Genomic DNA, 14,647 nt, shown 5'->3' with positions numbered 1-14,647 from the left:
TTTTCTTAAATAAGTTAAGCAGTTTGATGTTTAGTCCCTACCTAACCCAATTAAAACTATTAATTTACTAATTCTATCAAAATTAATTTTTGTCTATCTATCAAGTGCAAATCTATTTGAAGATTTCTAAAATAAAGTCATTATGAATTCTGAATAAATTTAACTTAATAAACTTTGGTTACCAGTGACTGGTAGAAGAATCAAAGTGGATCTAGGAACTAAATTCAGTATAGTCCGATTTTGATTTTAGCAACTCAAATGTAATCGGCTTTGGTTTTATTTAGGAAACAATCCTTGACCAATATTACCAATTACTTGAGGAGTTGTAGGGGAATACAGTTTCTCAGGCTTTTTAGTTGGAGATTGAAGTCAAGAAAGCCTAGCATGAAGTTCCTGAAACTGAATCTGTAATAGGAATTCTTACATATCTATTAATCTGATCATTTGTGGAGATATATTTTGACATTCTCAACATTCAAAGTTAACTATCAAAATTGGCTACTTAGCTATAGATTCATACCAAATAAATGACTTGACAGCATATTCCTGCAAGTTTAAAAAAGAAAGAAAACTGTCAGCAATATAACAAGCTCTATGTTAAATACTTTGAAACATAAAATAGCAAACTAGATTTATTTTAGTTAAAACGAAAGTGCTTATACCCATCTCTTCATATGTCATTCATTCATTAATTCATTTTTTTATTCATTGAGCATTTACACTGCTTTGTACCCTCTTAGGGCATCAGATGCAACAATTAAGTGTGAGTCACTGCCAGAGCCAAGATGGCCGAATAGGAACAGCTCCGGTCTGCAGCTCCCAGCGTGAGCGATGCAGAAGACGCGTGATTTCTGCATTTCCATCTGAAGTACCGGGTTCATCTCACTAGAGAGTGCCAAACAGCGGGCGCAGGACAGTTGGTTTAGCACACTGTGTGCGAGCCAACGCAGAGCGAGGCATTGCCTCTCTCGGGAAGTGCAAGGGGTCAGGGAGTTCCCTTTCCTAGTCAAAGAAGGGGGTGACAGACGACACCGGAAAAATCGGGTCAGTCCCACCCTAATACTGTGCTTTTCCAATGGGCTTGGAAAACGGCACACCAGGAGATTGTGTCGCGCACCTGGCTCAGAGGGTCCTACGCCCACGGAGTCTCGCTGATTGCTAGCACAGCAGTCTGAGATCACACTGCAAGGTGGCAGCAAGGCTGGGGGAGGGGCGCCCGCCATTGCCCAGGCTTGCTTAGGTAAACAAAGCAGCCAGGAAGCTCCAACTGGGTGAGCCCACCACAGCTCAAGGAGGCCTGCCTGTCTCTGTAGACTCCACCTCTGGGGGCAGGGCACAGAAAAACAAGAAGTCAGCAGTAACCTCTGCAGACTTAAATGTCCCTGTCTGACAGCTTTGAAGAGAGTAGTGGTTCTCCCAGCACACAGCTGGAGATCTGAGAACGGGCAGACTGCCTCCTAAAGTGGGACCCTGACTCCCGAGCAGCCTAACTGGGAGGCACCTCCCAGTAGGGACAGACTGAAACCTCACTCGGCCGGGTACTCTTCTGACACAAAATTTCCAGAGGAAGAATCAGACAGCTGAATTTCTGGTTAACGAAAATCCGCTGCTCTGCAGCCACTGCTGCTAACACCCAGCCAAACAGGGTCTGGAGTGGACCTCTAGCAAACTCCAACAAACCTGCAGCCGAGGGTCCTGCTTGTTAGAAGGAAAACTAACAAAGAGAAAGGACATCCACACCAAAAACCCATCTGTACATCACCATCATCAAAGACCAAAAGTAGAAAAAACTACAAAGATGGGGAGAAAACAGAGCAGAAAAACTGGAAACTCTAAAAAGCAGAGTGCCTCTCCTCCTCCAAACGAATGCAGTTCCTCACCAGCAATTGAACAAAGCTGGACGGAGAATGACTTTGACGAGTTGAGAGAAGAAGGCTTCAGACAATCAAACTACTCCGAGCTACAGGAGGAAATTCAAACCAATGGCAAAGAAGTTAAAAACTTTGGAAAAAAAATTAGACAAACGTTTAACTACAATAACCAATGCAGAGAAGTGCTTAAAGGAGCTGATGGAGCTGAAAGCCAAGTTTCGAGAACTACATGAAGACTGCAGAAGCCTCGGTAGCTGATGCGATCAACTGGAAGAAAAGGTATCAGTGATGGAAGATGATGAATGAAATGAAGCGAGAAGGGAAGTTTAGAGAAAAAAGAATAAAAAGAAATGAACAAAGCCTCCAAGAAATATTGGACTACGTGAAAAGACCAAACCTACGTCTGATTGGTGTACCTGAAAATGACACAAAGAATGGAACCAAGTTGGAAAACACTCTGCAAGATATTATGCAGGAGAACTTCCCCAATCTAGCAAGGCAGGCCAACATTCAGATTCAGGAAATACAGAGAACGCCACAAAGATACTCCTCAAGAAGAGCAACTCCAAGACACATAATTGTCAGATTCACCAAAGTTGAAATGAAGCAAAACATGTTAGGGTGGCCAGAGAGAAAGGTTGGGTTACCCACAAAGGGAAGCCCATCAGACTAACAGCTGATCTCTCAGCAGAAACTCTACAAGCCAGAAGAGAGTGGGGGCCGATATTCAACATTCTTAAAGAGAAGAATTTTCAACCCAGAATCGCATATCCAGCCAAACTAAGCTTCATAAGTGAAGGAGAAATAAAATGCTTTACAGACAAGCAAATGCTGAGTGATTTTGCCACCACCAGGCCTGCCCTAAAAGAGCTCCTGAAGGAAGCACTAAACATGGAAAGGAACAACCGGTACCAGCCACTGCAAAAACATGCCAAATTGTAAAGACCATCGAGGCTAGGAAAAAACTGCATCAACTAACGAGCAAAATAACCAGCTAACATCATAATGAGAGGATCAAATTCACACATAACAATACTAATTTTAAATGTAAATGGACTAAATGCTCCAATTAAAAAACACAGACTGGCAAACTGGATAAGGAGTCAAGACCCATTGGTGTGCTGTATTCAGGAAAACCATCTCACGTGCAGAGACACACATAGACTCAAAATAAAGGGATGGAGGAAGATCTACCAAGCAAATGGAAAACAAAAAAAGGCAGGGGTTGCAATCCTAGTCTCTGATAAAATAGACTTTAAACCAACAAAGATCAAAAGAGACAAAGAAGGCCATTACATAATAGTAAAGGGATCAATTCAACAAGAAGAGCTAACTATCCTAAATATATATGCACCCAACACAGGAGCACCCAGATTCATAAAGCAAGTCCTGAGTGACCTACAAAGAGACTTAGACTCCCACACAATAATAATGGGAGATTTTAACACCCCACTGTCAACATTAGACAGATCAACGAGACAGAAAGTTAACAAGGATACCCAGGAATTCAACTCAACTCTGCACCAAGCAGACCTAATAGACATCTACAGAACTCTCCACTCCAAATCAACAGAATATACATATTTTTCAGCACCACAGTACACCTATTCCAAAATTGACCACATAGTTGGAAGTAAAGCTCTCCTCAGCAAATGTAAAAGAACAGAAATTATAACAAACTGTCTCTCAGACCACAGTGCAATCAAACTAGAACTCAGGATTAAGAAACTCACTCAAAACTGCTCAACTACATGGAAACTGAACAACCTGCTCCTCAAAGACTACTGGGTACATAACGAAATGAAGGCGGAAAGAAAGATGTTCTTTGAAACCAATGAGAACAAGACACAACATACCAGAATCTCTAGGACACATTCAAAGCAGTGTGTAGAGGGAAATTTATAGCACTAAATGCCCACAAGAGAAAGCAGGAAAGATCCAAAATCGACACCCTAACATCACAATTAAACGAACTAGAAAAGCAAGAGCAAACACATTCAAAAGCTAGCAGAAGGCAAGAAATAATTAAAATCAGAACAGAAATGAAGGAAATACAGACACAAAAGACTCTTCAAAAAATTAATGAATCCAGGCTCTGGTTTTTTGAAAAGATCAACAAAATTGATAGACCGCTAGCAAGACTAATAAAGAAAAAAACAGAGAAGAATCAAATAGACACAATAAAAAATGATAAAGGGGATATCACCACCGATCCCACAGAAATACAATCTATCATCAGAGAATACTACAAATACCTCTACGCAAATAAACTGGAAAATCTAGAAGAAATGGATAAATTCCTCGAAAAATACACCCTCCCAAGACTAAACCAGGAAGAAGTTGAATCTCTGAATAGACCAATAACAGGCTCTGAAATTGTGGCAATAATCAATAGCTTAGTAACCAAAAAGAGTCCAGGACCTGATGGATTCACAGCTGAATTCTACCAGAGGTACAAGGAGGAACTGGTACCATTCCTTCTGAAACTATTCCAATTGATAGAAGAAGAGGGAATCCTCCCTAACACATTTTATAAGGCCAGCATCATCCTGATACCAAAGCCTGGCAGAGACACAACCAAAAACGAGAATTTCAGACCAATATCCTTGATGAACATTGATGCAAAAATCCTCAATAAAATACTGGCAAACCGAATCCAGCAGCACATCAAAAAGCTTATCCACCATGATCAAGTGGGCTTCATCCCTGGGATGCAAGGTTGGTTCAACATATGCAAATCAATAAATGTAATCCAGCATATAAACAGAACCAAAGACAAAAACCACATGATTATCTCAACAGATGCAGAAAAGGCCTTTGACAAAATTCAACAACCCTTCATGCTAAAAACTCTCAATAAATTAGGTATTGATGGGACGTATCTCAAAATCATAAGAGCTATCTATGACTAACCCACAGCCAATATCATACTGAATGGGCAAAACTGGAAGCATTCCCTTTGAAAACTGGCACAAGACAGGGATGCCCTCTCTCACCACTCCTATTCAACATAGTGTTGGAAGTTCTGGCCAGGGCAATCAGGCAGGGGAAGGAAATAAAGGGTATTCAATTAGGAAAAGAGGAAGTCAAACTGTCCCTGTTTGCAGATGACATGATTGTATATCTAGAAAATCCCATCGTCTCAGCCCAAAATCTCCTCAAGCTGATAAGCAACTTCAGCAAAGTCTCAGGATACAAAATCAATGTACAAAAATCACAAGCATTCTTGTACACCAATCACAGAAAAACAGAGAGCCAAATCATGAGTGAACTCCCATTCACAATTGCTTCAAAGAGAATAAAATACCTAGGAATCCAACTTACAAGGGATGTGAAGGACCTCTTCAAGGAGAACTACAAACCACTGCTCAATGAAATAAAAGAGGATACAAACAAATGGAAGAACATTCCATGCTCATGGGTTGGAAGAATCAATATCATGAAAATGGCCATACTGCCCAAGGTAATTTATAGATTCAATGCCATCCCCATCAAGCTACCAATGACTTTCTTCACAGAATTGGAAAAAACTACTTTGAAGTTCATATGGAGCCAAAAAAGAGTCCGAATTGCTGGGTCAATCCTAAGCCAAAAGAACATGGCTGGAGGCATCACGCTTCCTGACTTCAAACTATACTACAAGGCTACAGTAACCAAAACAGCATGGTACTGGTACCACAACAGAGATATAGATCAAGGGAACAGAACAGAGCCCTCAGAAATAATGCCACATATCTACAAATATCTGATCTTTGACAAACCTGACAAAAACAAACAATGGGGAAATGATCCCCTATTTAATAAATGGTGCTGGGAAAACTGGCTAGCCATACGTAGAAAGCTGAAACTGGATCCGTTCCTTAAACCTTATACAAAAATTCATTCAAGATGGATTAAAGACTTACATGTTAGACCTAAAACCATAAAAACCCTAAAAGAAAACCTAGGCGATACCATTCAGGACATAGGCATGGGCAAGGACTTCATGTCTAAAACATCAAAAGCAATGGCAACAAAAGCCAAAATTGACAAATGGGATTTAATTAAACTAAAGAGCGTCTGCACAGCAAAAGAAACTACCATCAGAGTGAACAGGCAACCTACAAGATGGGAATAAATTTTCGCAACCTACTCATCTGACAAAGGGCTAATATCCAGAATCTACAATGAACTCAAACAAATTTACAAGAAAAAAAAAACAAACCCATCAAAAAGTGGGCAAAGGACATGAACAGACAGTTCTCAAAAGAAGACATTTATGCAGCCAAAAGACACATGAAAAAATGCTCATCATCACTGGCTATCAGAGAAATGCAAATCAAAACCACAATGAGATACCATCTCACACCAGTTAGAGTGGCCATCATTAAAAAGTCAGGAAACAACAGGTGCTGGAGAGGATGTGGAGAAATAGGAACACTTTTACACTGTTGGTGGGACTGTAAACTAGTTCAACCATTGTGGAAGTCAGTGTGGCGATTCCTCAGGGATCTAGAACTAGAAATACCATTTGACCCAGCCATCCCATTACTGGGTATATACCCAAAGGACTATAAATCATGCTGCTATAAAGACACATGCACACGTATGTTTGTTGCGGCACTATTCACAATAGCAAAGACTTGGAACCAACCCAAATGTCCAACAATGATAGACTGGATTAAGAAAATGTGGCACACATACACCATGGAATACTATGCAGCCATAAAAAACGATGAGTTCATGTCCTTTGGAGGGACATGGATGAAACTGTAAACCATCATTCTCAGTAAACTATCGCAAGGACAAAAAAACAAACACCGCATGTTCTCACTGATAGGTGGGAATTGAACAATGAGAATACATGGAGACAGGAAGGGGAACATCACACTCCGGGGACTGTTGTGGGGAGCGGGGAGGGGGGAGGGACAGCATTAGGAGATACGTCTAATGCTAAATGATGAGTTAATGGGTGCAGCACAGCAACATGGCACATGGATACACATGTAACAAACCTGCACGTTGTGCACATGTACCCTAAAACTTAAATAATAATAATAATAATAATAATAATAATAATAAAAAGAAAAAAAAGGTGTGAGTCACGGCCATGAAATGGCTTCTCTGAAATACTGGTGTCTTGGCTGGGGAAAAAAATTATATTTAAGATAATATGATTAAAAGCTATTTAGCATTTAAACAAAACTGAGTAGTGTGAAGATATACTACCAGGATGGTAGAATATCGTGTCTTGACGGGGCTGGGTGGTGTTAAACACATAAATGTTTAACAAATAAAGACAGAAGGGACATAGTAACAAAAACTGACTCCCTTTTTTTTTCTTTTTTTTATCTCAGGATCCCTTGACATTGCTAAAAAGTATTGAGTTCTCCAAAGAGTTTTTTTTTATGTGGATTATACCTGTTGATGTTTATTGCACCCAAAATTAACCTGATAATTTCTAATATATATGCTTTTTCATTCATTAATAATAAATTCATTAAACATTAATATAAATAACAAATATTTTTTGGATAGATATAAATAGTTCTAAACAAAAGAGAACAGTTTAATTGCCTGACACTTGCAAATCCCTTGGTATTTGACTTAATAGAGGATAAGTGGATTCTTTTATCTGATTTTCTACTCAATTTGTTAAGAAACATGAATTGAAATATGAAAAAGGCCCAGCTTTATACAGGAATGTAACTGGAGGGGAGAAGAGTATTTCAATAGCCTTCCCATATAATTTTGGATATTTTTGATGAAACATAAAAACTCCTATCTCAGAATATGAAATCTAAAACATATCAAGGAACTCTTCTCAGTGAACTCATAGTATCCCAAGGCCACACCATGAAAGCACTTGGATGTAAAGGAAATAACATTAGATCAATCAAACCAATTACCAGTCTATAAAATCAGATTGCCTAAGTGTTTCTAATTTTTATATGAAAAACTCATGTTGTAATACTTGACATTTTAAATCAGCTGATATGCAAATCAATATAAGGTTTTGTATAAAAGTACTAAATTAATTTAAATATTTTGGTTATTTTATACAGATAATTATAAATTGTCACGTTTAAAGCGAGAATAATGTAATGCAAGTAGTCTAGTAAGCTTAACTCCTATGATATACGCGTTTGACAAATATTTATTAAGAGCCTTCTAAGTCCTAGGTACTATTATGGATATTGTACATGCGGTATGGAGCAAAACTGGCAAAAATCACTCCTTTTTGGAACTTACATTCCAGTGGGAATAACAGGCCACAAATGAGATAATTAATTAAAAACTAAAACATGTTATACATAAGTACTATGAAGGAATATAGAGCAGGAAGGAAGATAGAAAATATGGTGTGTTAGGGACTGGTGGTTGGAAGGTCATTAGATGGTGCATCCAGGAAAAGCCTCAATGAGAGAGGAAGATTAATGTAACGAGCAAAAGCGTCTTAGGAATCAATCCATGAAGCTATCAGGGAAAAGAGTTTTCAAGGTAGAGGATAGCAAGTGCAAAGACCCTAAGTTGGATGCATGCCTTGTCTGTTTACATAAAATGGACAAAGAAAAATAAGTAGGAATGAATTCAGAGAAGGTAGGAGGAAAGGAGGAGACAGAGCAAGGGCAGATTACGTAGGATTTCTAGCTCTGAAAAAGGACTTTGGCATTTACTCTGAATGAAACAGAAAACTACTGAGAATTTTGAGCAGAAGGGTGACAAGATGCCACTTGTGTTTTAATAGGATCACTCTGGCTGCTGTACTGAGTACTCACTGAAGGAGTGCCAAGTTGGAACACTCAGGATACTTTCAGCTACAAGTAGCAATATATCAAACCAAAAGTGGCTTAAGCAGTTAGGACATTTAATATTTCTCCTAACATGGGCTCCAGAAAATGAATCAAGTAGCTCCCCAGTGTTGGTAAGAACATGAAGGCTGTTTCCTTTTTTGCTGATGGCACAACGTCCAGGTGTCTACTGAGCATTCCTTCAGGCCTGCATATGGGCTGCCTTGGCTCCTTGCATTACATGCTATTTTGACAACATGGTTTCTGTTGGGGGCAGAGGTGGCTCTCATTTATATGGGAATAATATGCAACCTAGCTTACTAAAACATCTACCTCTAAATACCCATAAGTGAATAGGAACAGTATGACCAAGACTGGTTTTAGCCTTTCTTGTGTCATGTCACATAGCAAATAATGATAGAGGTATGAGATGTTGGAGTAAACAGACAAGACTGCAGAAGCCTGGAGGTGTTCTGTTCATGGCGTTTGGCCATGTTAAGACTCACTTCGCTGTCATGACAGCTGAAGAATCAATGTCTCAGCATATCTGTAACCCTCCTCGTTGCCATAGCACACCTGATAAGCAGAGCTGCTGCATATGTTCATGTAACTTGGTACTTGGCCAAGAGTTTTAGTAGGGGCTGAAGCTCAATCTGGATTCTTCTTAACAGATTGTGGGCCCCAATGGAAGGTGAATTTTTTTCTGTTCATCATCTTTGAGTTCATAGGATGATTTTTTATTGTAATTTGCACAAAAGTGCTCTCTAGGCTAGTTGTACCCTGGTTTACTACTGGTTTTTCATCCCTGGGCATAACACATGAACTAAATCAGAAGAAGAGGTGGGAGATTGTTTGCAAAGTATCTCAGTGTCTGTCACGGAAATATTTCTTAAATGGGCAGATCTATGTTAATACTTTTTAAAAATTTTTTATTTATTTATTTTTAATTATACTTTAAGTTCTGGGATACATGTTAATACCTTTTTATTCAGAAATTTGTGGATATGAAAAATAAATTGTGGATTACAAACTTTCATATATTTATCTGGTTATCATGTCATTATTGCTATAGCTTCAATGTGTTTAATAGTTTTTCTAACAACCTATTTTGATTATTTTATTAATTACAAAGGAGCACTTCATGGATTTTCCTAAAAAACAATATCTAAAGGTAAAGTTTAATGTTTATAGAGGCAATTTAAAGTTAATTTCTTAGTCAATCCAAATTCTTAATATTATTCATACAGTAGTTTATGAGTAGATATATCAGCAATTAACATAAACTAAAAGAGTAACCTTGTTACACATAAATGCAAGGGGAATGGACTGGTAAGGTACAAAGGCAGATCTTTGAGGTGGGTCTGACAATTATAATTTTCTTTAGCTTTTTTAAAAGAGTAATTCATGGCTTTCAACTGTTACTAAATTTTGAAATAAATAATAAAAGTTTATTTTCAGAAACATACGTTAATAATTAATTTATTCTTTTGAAAATATACAACCCTAGCCATGAAACTAGCACCCAAGACAGAAGTATTTTCTTAGCAAAAAAGGGTGTCACAGGTACCAGGGAATAGCTGGCAAAAACTGCTAGAAACAAATGAACAAAAGAAATGGGGAAAAAATCATAGCTACTACACAGCAGAGACTTAAACATTTGGAGATAATAAAGAAGATCATATATTTTTCAAATACACAAGTAATGATAAATTTCAATAACCTCCACCAAATATAATAACCTAATGGTATCTTATGGATTCTATTTAAAAAGGAAGAGAACCTCAGCCTAAGCAGGCAAAAATGCCTTTATCTACATCTTTCTTAGCCTACAGGTCAAACTCCTAACATTCCTGTTCACCTGGCCTAACCTTCCTTATCTAGCTCAGACATTTCAGACATGTTTCACTTCATCCTATCTCCCCTGAATTACCAGCCAGATTGAAGATCCCTTTGTATTAGATATTATCCATAATATTAGTTATTAGGCAACCCCAGAGACACCTTCCCTGTTCCTACTAGCACCAGTCCCTATTCTAAATTTCATTGACAACACTGGAAGGAATTACTGATGGGATTCAGAGTATTCTGGAGTCATCACAAACAGTTCGACCTGTCAGGCACTGGGGTGGACAATGTACACTCCTAGGAAAATAGTCACATTCTTATTTTGTGGCCATTTTTGTATCCATGGTAAGATAAATAAACAAAAGGGCTTAGAAGGAATTTCAGAGTTTATCAGATTAGCACCTCTTTACCAAACAACTAATTTATCTTATTACTGACACACTAAAATTAATCATAACTTAAGGAAGATGTAAGATGTTTTTTATTGTGTGGTGATCTAGATATATTTTTAATCTAGAACTTTTGAGTGATTGTTTCTAATAAATATAAATACCATTCAGTTGACAAGAAGATGGATTGGAGTTTTCTAGTCAAACAGACCTGTGTTGCCATCCAGGTTCCAACCTTTCTGTGTGACTACAGACAGCATAATTTGCTTCCCTGAGCCAATTTCTCTCATGTCACCTATTATGGATTCAATAAATTATTAATGTCCTTTGACAAATTTAGCAAATATCAATAGATCAATCATGTACAGGGTGCTAGGGATTAGCAGCAAATAAGAGATAAGCTCTGTATATTTTAAATATAAAAGGCTGCTTTTTCATTACTTATATATTGTCAAAAATTCTGCCATGAAATATTCATGAAATGTTCATAGTTCCTAATTTTAATCCTTGTACCAATTGGCAATAGACAACTTCTTTTCCCCATATATATATATGTATGACTCATAAAGGGCAAAGGGCAAATTCAACCAGCTCCAAGATACTTTTGTACATAATTACCTTCTCCAATACTGCCCTTCACATAGACTCTAAATTAGTGAAACTAGTCCATCCTATGCCTATACTTTGTACTTTTCATGTATTAAAATTTCCCTGCTTGGCTCACTTTTTTGTGGCAGGGCTGTGGCAGGACCGGCTGTGGTGTTTGTCCCTCTGGTCTGAGTGGCATACTTGTTGTTGCAGTGACACCTGACCTCACCACCATGACAGAGCAGATGACCCTTTGTGACACTCTCGAAGGCCACAATAGCTGGGTAACCAGATCGCTACTACCCTGGACATGATACAGTCCACCTCTCGAGACAAAACCATCATCATGTAGACGTTGAACAGGGACGAAACCAACTATGGCATCCCACAGTATGCCCTGAAGGGTCATTCCCACTTTGTCTATGACAGAATCATCTCTTCAGGTGGCCACTTTCCTCTCAGGCTCCTGAGATGGAAACCTGTGCTTCCGGGATCTGACAAATGGCATCACTATGAGATGATCTGTAGGCCATACCAAGGACATGTTGAGTGTGGCCTTCTCCATTGATAACCAGTAGATTGTCTCTAGATCCTGAGATAAAACCATCTAGTTATGGTTATAACCCTGAGTATATACAAATACACTGTCCAGGTGGACAGCCACTCAGTGGGTGTCTTATGTCCACTTCTCACCTAACAGCAGCAACACTATCACCTCTGTAGCTGGGACAAGCTGGTCAAGGTACAGAATCTGGCTAACTGCAAGCTGAAGATGAACCACTTTGGCTACACGGCCCATCTGAACACTGTGACTGTCTCTCCAGATGGATCCCTCTGTGCTTCTGGAGGCAATGCTGGCCATGCCATGCCATGCAATCTCAACAAAGGCAAGCACCTTAGTATGCTATATGGTGGGAATATCATCAATACTCTGTGCTTTAGCCTCAACTGCTACTGGTTCTGAGCTAGCACAGGCCTCAGCATCAAGATCCGGGACTTAGAAGGAAAGACCATCATAGAAATTAAGCAAGAAATTATCAGAATCTGCAGCAAGGCAGAGACTCCCCATTGCACCTCTCTGGTCTGCTGATGGCCAGACTGCTGGCTACATAGACAATCTGGTGCAAGTGTGGCAGGTGACCATCAGCACCTGCTAGACATTTATGGCAGAACTTTAGGTTTTTTTAAATGGACTTTCTGTTTTAAAAAAAAGAAAAAATCTTCCTACTTTGATCATTATTAACTTCCCCAGCAGTGAAACATAAAGAGATGGGGAGAAAGTATTTAAGTGGCTGTTCATATTATGAAACAGTTTTTGCTTGAGTTGTCGGACTGCTTAGCTTGAGGACAAGTTACATGGAAATGGAAAAAGGAATCACTGCCTTTTGGTCTTGCTATGTGTGTTTTATTATGATTGAGAGAACATTACTTAAAATAGCTTTTATGGTGCCTTACTGAGGGGATGGGCTATATGCAGGCAGATTCCAACACAATTTGTAAATTGATCACAGTAGAATGATCTGGCTTTCTTGTATTACATTAATGAATGTGGAATGCTTGTAGAATCAAAAATATTATTTTAAATTTCTGTTTATGTAACTCCAGGGTATTAACTGAAATCAAGATCAATTACCTAGTAATATGGTCAAATTTAAATCTTAAACACTTTTGAGAAACTTAAAAAACACAAACAGCTACAAAAATACTGTAACAAATTCTTACATAGAATCCATGGTTATCAATAGAAACATTTCATCATTTTAACTTTATGAAATAACTTAAGCATGACAGATAAGACTGTCAACCATTTTGTTCTCTCTTCTAATCCCATTCCCTCATTGCCAGAGGCACTGACCATCCTAATTTTGGTGTACTTCTTTTTTTATTATTATTATTATACTTTAGGTTTTAGGGTACTTGTGCACAATGTGCAGGTTTGTTACATATGTATCCATGTGCCATGTTGTTTTGCTGCACCCATTAACTCATCATTTAGCATTAGGTATATCTCCTAATGCTGTCCTTCCCCCCTGGTGTACTTCTTAATGTCGCATTTTGCTCCACATATTTTTGTATTGGAATTATTTACAAGAAGCACTCATTACTTTAGTAATAAACATAATTTTATGAAATATCTGGCCTACATTATGTTGAATTAAGCCAGTTAAATATATCAATTCAAAATATCTACTTTTGGAGTATACCTAAATTTCAAATTGGCTATATATATGGTTATTTAAATGTATCAATTTCTTTATCACTGTGTTAAGTAAAAATCACAATATTTATGCATACTTCCATGTATAAGTTGTTTATAATTAGCTGTTTCATCTTAAATATATATATTAGGGAAGATGATTATAGTATTGCTTCTAGGTTATTTTATTTGAAAATCAGGGCCGGGCGCGGTGGCTCACGCTTGTAATCCCAGCACTTTGGGAGGCCGAGGCGGGCGGAGCACGAGGTCAGGAGATCGAGATCACGGTGAAACCCCGTCTCTACTAAAAAATACAAAAAAATTAGCCGGGCGTGGTGGCGGGCGCCTGTAGTCCCAGCTACTCGGAGAGGCTGAGGCAGGAGAATGGCGTGAACCCGGGAGGCGGAGCTTGCAGTGAGGCGAGATTGCACCACTGCACTCCAGCCTGGGCGACAGAGCAAGACTCCGTCTCAAAAAAAAAAAAAAAAGAAAATCGGATTTTTAAACATCTAATTTGATATTATATTGATACAAGAGAATAGGAATTTTGTACAATTTAAAATAAGATTATTATGATAATTTTAATAGATATTGATTTCAGTAAAAATTGAACCTGAAATTAATAGAATGCTGAAGATATTTGTATATACATCACTGTAGCCTGAAATATCAACCGTAGTACAAAAAATGCATTCTAAATAGAACTGAAGAAGTTTATCTGCTGAAACGAGACTGCAGAAGACATTATGCCACCTGCTATTTCCAGGGTATTTATAGGATTCTGACATTCTCTAAGATAAACACATTCTATAAAGTTCATTGCAGCCAAGACTATTCACTTCTAGTAAGTACCATAAGCAAACCAGAGGTTGTATGGTGCTGTTTTCTTTCTGTTTTCATTTGCTGCTAACAGTGTCTTGAGTCATTCTGACTTTGGTAGAGTTAACTCTGCCTGTTTGATATTTTGAGAATTTTTAGGTTTCTGCT

The 14,647-nt window shown here is 38.3% G+C and overlaps 1 protein-coding gene and 1 pseudogene across 2 annotated transcripts in view; one reads left to right on the top strand and one right to left on the bottom strand.

The window, feature by feature from the left end:
• GRID2 (glutamate ionotropic receptor delta type subunit 2) overlaps positions 1–14,647 on the bottom strand; it is a 1,459,902-nt gene that overhangs the window by 932,095 nt on the left and 513,160 nt on the right. The window lies entirely within an intron of this gene.
• Positions 6,924–13,396, top strand: LOC115836716 (annotated as a pseudogene).

This window comes from Nomascus leucogenys, chromosome 9, assembly GCF_006542625.1.
Source record: "Nomascus leucogenys isolate Asia chromosome 9, Asia_NLE_v1, whole genome shotgun sequence".
NCBI lineage: Eukaryota > Metazoa > Chordata > Mammalia > Primates > Hylobatidae > Nomascus > Nomascus leucogenys.
This window is presented reverse-complemented; position numbering and strand designations above follow the sequence as displayed.